Source organism: Cibotium barometz, chromosome 40, assembly GCF_041138505.1.
Source record: "Cibotium barometz isolate CiBa-2024 chromosome 40, ASM4113850v1, whole genome shotgun sequence".
Taxonomy (NCBI): Eukaryota; Viridiplantae; Streptophyta; class Polypodiopsida; order Cyatheales; family Cibotiaceae; genus Cibotium; species Cibotium barometz.
In genome coordinates this window covers 32,807,309-32,813,932 of record NC_141085.1, presented here as the reverse complement: position 1 = coordinate 32,813,932, position 6,624 = coordinate 32,807,309, and the positions used below count along the sequence as shown (strand labels likewise).

Here is a 6,624-nt window from a genome sequence, read left to right as displayed (position 1 = left end):
CTAGGTGACTTGCGAAGGATCCTAGAGGGTGCTGACCATACGGTGCTCGGGCTCTGGGTCACCGAAGATACCCACACGTACATCGGGGAAGATATTGGAACAAGGAGTAAGAGTTGTTTTCTGAATTTGGGCATGGATCTGGTTGATTGACCTTGCTAGTCCTCAATGGATGAGTCCATGGCCCTTTTATATGGATCTGTTGGTTGATCTTGCTGATCTTTAATGGAGACTCCATTTTTGTTAAAGTGAATACTTGCCGGTTACTATGAGCTAGGAACTATTGAAAAGGCCCTTGAGTGGGCAGATGGTGAGCGTTCTGGTTGCCAATGATGCCATAGGTACACCGATGAAGAAATGTTTGGAAATAAGGATTCAACTGGATAATTAGAGAATTATGATCAGTGACACTATGGTTTCATTAAATGATTGTTTTAAAGACTGTTGAATCTGTGAAAAAGGCAATTTCGTATTGGGTGTGTAAGTGGTGTGACTAGTTTTAAGTTTGCATGAATATCCAGCTAGGGGGCCTGGGAACTCTTTTCCCTGCTACACCCGAGAAATCCCGGACAAAAATTGTTCGATGGAAAAGAATCAATGGTTGTGTCTCTCAATGAGGAAAAAAGCAGTGGTCTCTATGATCCAAGTACAATCTTTTCCCTGATCTGACTATGGGACTTACGAGATTAGTTCAGTTAGTTAAGGCTTTTGACTACGTTAGAGAAAAGTTATCCTGGAGGAATTGCCCGTGCTTTCCGTGCAAGGGAAGTTTTTCCCGGGTTCGGTTTTGGAAGAACCGATGGATTAGTCTCTTGTCCGGATATCTGTGGGCAAGGCCACGAGTGTGGGACCCTGCCCCGTACAAGAAGTGCTACTTCCGCTACTAGCACCCCTGAATTCATTGCGCGACGGTGGGGATAGGGACCTCACATGTAAAAACCAGCGCAGTGGTGGAGAGAGTTAACCAGTGCGTTGGTGGAGAGAGCCATGTAGTGACACATATGCAGCTCTACGCAATGGGAAAGACCATCTCGGTGGAGAGAGTCGCTGGTGGAGAGAGCCATGTAGTGACACGTGTCCAGCTCTACACGATGGGAAAGACCATCGCGGTGGTCTTTTCCAACAGAGTGAGACCAGCGAGGCACGCGGGCTGCATAGTGACATGTGTCAAGCTCTATGGTGTTGAGAACAGGAAGTTTTGGCAGATTGTATTTTGGTGATGACATCGATTGGTGACAAGGATCGTAAAATGCACACAGAGTAAATGCACGTGGTGATGCGTGTCGAGGTCTGCAGTGTTGAGAGCAGAGTCATTAATATGCTAGTATGCCGGAAAAAAAACCGGCGAGAGCGCCACCCCGCTCTAGTGTTCAGGTTTGCAGTGTTCAGAGCAGAGTCATTAATATGCTAGTATGCTAAAAAAAAACCGGCGAGAGCGCCAACTCACTCTAAATCCAAAATCTCACCCCCCCCCGTGCATCGCCCTGTGACCCCAAAAGTGCCCCAAAAGTAGTTCCGCGAATGGCTACACCCGATCGTGCATTGACCCAAGAAGAGTATTCATTTTTAGTAAGGGACAGATGAGGAGTTTGCATATACATGTGAAATAAGCATTCATCTTCAAAAGCCTCTAGTGACGTATCTTTCTTTGTAACATGGCACATAATCTACATTACACTTATAATTTTATTTTTATCCCCATCAATTAATAACTCAACATGTTTCTCAATGACTTGATGCTTTTGTCAAATGCTTTTGCTTTCAAATGGCTTGCTTATGTTCCTCTTATGATTCATGAATTTGGAAATCTGTTTTGGATGATTAAACTACCTTCATATGCAAAAATAATCTTCATTTCACATTCAATACATATACTATAGTTTACTCTTTCTTTCCCATCTCCTATTCGTGGATAAGCCCACTTAAATTGAAATTTCCACATGGATAAAATTGTACAGTTGTAAGTTTTGTTACCCTCAACTTTATCATTGCTACCATCATTGTTAACATTGCTACTTGATACACTTGAGTTGTCATGTGATCGTGCATTTTGTTGCCGCATTGGCACACCAAGCATCGAATGTAAGTTTAATTGCTTTGTATCCTACTTAAGACGACCCATTACCTATACAATTAATAAAATAAAAATAAAATTGATTAATATATGAAAGAGAGAGAAAAGTATATAATTTACTTGTATAATCATTAAATCATATAGTATTTTTTCAAGACCATTACCTTAAAGGTTAGGTCATCACAAGTGACAATTGAAACCTAAAAAAAAATTTAAAATAAATAAATTATTGTAGACTTTGAATCTTACATGAAAACATTTTTGTAATGTATAGAAATATCATCACATTGATTACCCATATTATGAAATAATCGATACAATATTTTTAAATGTCTAAGTCTTAATTAATATGAATATTTAATTAATTAATATCCACTTTAATTAATAAAATTTTAAAATAAAAGAGATAAATCATGGAGTTTAAAAATTGAACTCACCACATGGCACTGTTAAACATTGTATAAAATCTGTTAATATTGAATATTAATTAATACCCACTTTAATTAATAAACTTTTAAAACAGAAGAGATAAATCATACACTTGACACTGTTAAACATTGTATGAAATCTATTAATATATTAGCCCATATTAGTTAATACAAAAATAATTAATAAAAGGCTTACCTGGCTGAAAACACTGGCGGCTGGAGAAAGACACAGATAGCCTGCACACATGAGGAGATCAGGCCGACGAAGAGCTGCTCAAAATAATAAAAAATTTTGTTTTATTATATTTTAATCCTCCTCTGCACTGAACGTTTCCTTTGGCCGACCCTTTTCTCCCCACCTATTGTCATTCCAGCCCAACACACCGACTGTCACCTCCACCTCTATAAAGATCAAAGGAAGGCCTTTTTTATCCCACAATATTGATGTGCGTTTTCATGCTGCGATGGAGCTTATTTGAAGTGCGTTTTTATGCTGCGATTTTTGCCTCTTAGCATACACTATCGTCTATCTTTACTTAGCAAAGGTATCCAAGTTAACAAAAAAATATCTCTCGTTATTTCGATTCATACGTGTATGGCATTGTTCGAAAAAATATTTTTCTAAAACATTGAAATGCATATACTTCTTATGTTATTTTTAAATAGAGATTAGTCATGTTAAGCATACCATTTGAAAAATAAATAAATTTAAAAGTGTTTCTCTCCCCTTTTCTTGCTAGTGTGTATTCCATCAAAAATTTGGGCATACATTCTATGTGTACGAGGGCCAATGTGCATATAGGTATTTGCGCTTGCACATGCATGTCCATAAGGAAGCGATCAAAAGCCATAAAAATGCTTGTGTGCATATGGGTATTTTCTTACTTTGATGTTGTCCAAACACATGGTCAGAATCATGTCATCCCAACATCAGAATCATGTCATCCCAACAAGGCAATGGGGTACCTTCATGGGCTATGTTCAATAATAAAACTACCTGTCCATATGAGAATGATTGTGAGGAGTATGTCCCTCTTTCACCTGAGAAACCTCGATCGAATATTTTCATGTCTATGTTGACAACACCATGGGGAGGACTTTCGCATGAAAGTAAGAAGCCTTCAAGTCCAATTGATTTTGCATCTATGCAGCATCCATCTATTTCTTCTAGACATAGTTCACCCATAGCCCCAATTATGAGTCCTACAGCCTCATATGTCAACCATCGAGATCCACTCCAAATGTTGGGACTCAATCCCCAATTACGAGTCCTATAACCTCATCATGTCGACCACCGAGATCCACTCCAAATGTTGGGACTCAATCCACCACAATGCAATCCAAAGTGATATCAAGTGCTCCAACAAACCCAACTCGATCTCCAAAGGTTGCACCCCCATCAAAGAAGGCTAAGGTATCATTAATTTCATGGTCTGAGAGTGCAACATACACTTTATTACATCATTACAATGAGGTTTGGACACACATCAAGAGAGGAAACTTACGCACGAAAGATTGGAAAGCTATCACAGATAGGCTAAACAAAGATTTAAATACCCTAACAAGTGATGACCAAGTGAAGAATAGAATAGATACATTGAAGAAAACTTACAAGAAAGAGAAGGTAAAGCAAGAATTGACGAGGGCTTAGCCATCTAAATGGTCTTTTTATTGCCATACATTGTGGAAAGACACTCCAAAATGCTCCGGCTTGATGAATTCACTTGATAGTGATGCAATGGCAAAAGACGGAGGGCAGATGTAGAGACATTGGATGATGAGGAGGATGATCTACTCGAGGAGGAAAGCGTCAAAGAGATACCTGACCAAGCTGAAGTAAAAAGCAAAAAAGACGGAATCATTCATGATGGTGTGAAAGGCAAGAAAGTGAAAGAAATTAAGAAATCCTCATCAATAGCCACTCTTGGTCGCTCGATGGAGACAGCAATGAAAGTAGTTTCAGACAAACTGGGTGAGATTGAGGCAGCAAGGATGATTCATGAAGAGAGATTGTTTCAGATAAAGCAAGAAGAGGAGACAAAGAGGCAGTTAATGTATCTAGAAACTCAAAAGGAAATTGCAAAGATTCTTAGCAAATTTAACAAAGAATGGTAAGGATTGAATCATGGTTTTGATGAGGTTCTTTTGTGTTCTTCTTATGTGCCATAGGTATTTGAGTCATCTTTACAATTTTTCGCAGATAGTTGGAGTCACTCGTCCAAGTAACATAGTAGATTGATCAAAGGTGCGCATCAAGCCATGCACCCTCTTCTGATTTTTTGTTTTTTGTCGATGCTTGATTCTACTCCTTTTCAGTCTACAGTTGAAATACAACGTAATCGTGCTCCAATAGGCCCTCTAATGCTTTTCTTATGTGCTTGTTTAATGCAAAGTGTAGTCATTCTCAGTTCCTAGAAAAGGAGGGATGGAGGTATGGTCCTCGAGAATGGTGGTGTTTTTCGCACCAAATTACTTTTTGGAGATGCATTCACTCTAGCCTTTGGTCTGAAGCTCGACTAGAAAATCAACATAGATTTTTTTATGCATATCGCATGTCTTATGACTCATTCCATGTTTTGTATGTGATGATTGAGCCCCATTTACTATCCACACATAGTGAGAACAAAGTGCGTGATGCTATACCTGCCGACCTTGCATTAGCAACCATGTTGTGGAGATTAGCACATGGACATTCTAGCACATCAATTTCACATTTATTTGGGATTGGGGAGTCCACTATTCGTAAATATATGCGCATCATTATCCATATTTTATGCTCACCTTCAATGTTTGCAAGGCATGGCATAGTGGTTCCTACGAGTGATCGTTTGGTCAAGATTATTTCTGAGTTTGAGGAAATCACATCTTTGCCAAACATGTGTGGTGCCTTAGATGGAACACATATTAGATTGCACCAAAAGCCACCACAAGAGTGTTTTCCAGCCCAATATGTGAGTCGACATGGTTTTCCAAGCATTGTGCTTCAAGGAATTGTCAATGCTCGTAAGATGTTTTGGAGTGTTGTTTGTAATGCCCCCCATGGTATGCATGACTCTACACACCTTAAAGGGTGCTTGCTTTATAAAAGTTTAAAGAGAGGTGAGGTATTAAACACACCAACTGTAAACTTGCATGGGCATATCATTCGACCTTATATTGTTGCTGACTCTGCATATAAGCCTACTAGTTTTCTTGTAAAGCCATTTAGACAAGTTGTCGGAGACATGCTTGAGACAAAAATACAATTTGATAGACATTTGTCGAAAGGTAGAGTGAAAGTTGAAAATTCTTTTGGAATTTTAAAGAACAGGTGGCGAATATTGAGAGTTAAATGTTGCTTTAGATTTTGCCCCAAAAGTGGTTGGTGCTTGTTGTGTGTTACATAATTTTGTGCAGATGCGTGGCGAGGTAGAACCACAGGAACAAGACAATCCTCATCCAAATGGTGGTGGTGGAAATAGGGTTGGCATGGGGAGACAACGATTACTTGGAAGAAAGCTACGTGCTGCCTTGTTTCGTCACTTTCGTTTGCGGTTGAGGAGGGAGATACGAAGACAAATGCGGTAGGTTTTTGTTTTTTTTTTTGGTTGTTTTTTTTCCTTTTCAACTTCTACTAACTATGGGAGGGTGGGCAGGGGAGCCGCTTGGCCATAGAGTGGCCTACCATGGCTGCTTAGGGGCTCGATTCCCCTTAGGCTCGATAATTTTGTTTATGCATGTATTGGGCGATCGGTTGAGGAGGGAGATGCGAAGACAAATGCGGTAGGTTTTGGTTTTTTTTGTTGTTTTCTTTCCTTTTCAACTTTTATTAACTATGGGAGGATTGGCAGGGGAGCCTCTTGGCCATAGAGCGGCCTACCATGGCTGCTTAGGGGTTCGATTCGTTTGCGGTTGAGGAGGGAGATGCGAAGACAAATGCGGCAGGTTTTTGGTTTTTTTGTTCTTTTTTTTCCTTTTCGACTTCTACTAACTATGGGAGGGTGGGCAGGGGAGCCTCTTGGCCATAAAGCGGCCTACCATGGTTGCTTAGGGGTTCGATTCCCCTTAGGAACAAACTTATCAAGAGCTCTCCACCTACATCTTCTGCTTCCCAACTCAAGAACATGGCCATAAAACCGATTGCCC

General features: G+C 39.8%; 1 pseudogene; it reads left to right on the top strand.

Moving 5' to 3' along the window:
* Positions 1–1,273: 1,273 nt before the first annotated feature.
* On the top strand, positions 1,274–6,066 carry LOC147615431 (protein ANTAGONIST OF LIKE HETEROCHROMATIN PROTEIN 1-like; annotated as a pseudogene).
* Positions 6,067–6,624: the final 558 nt, after the last annotated feature.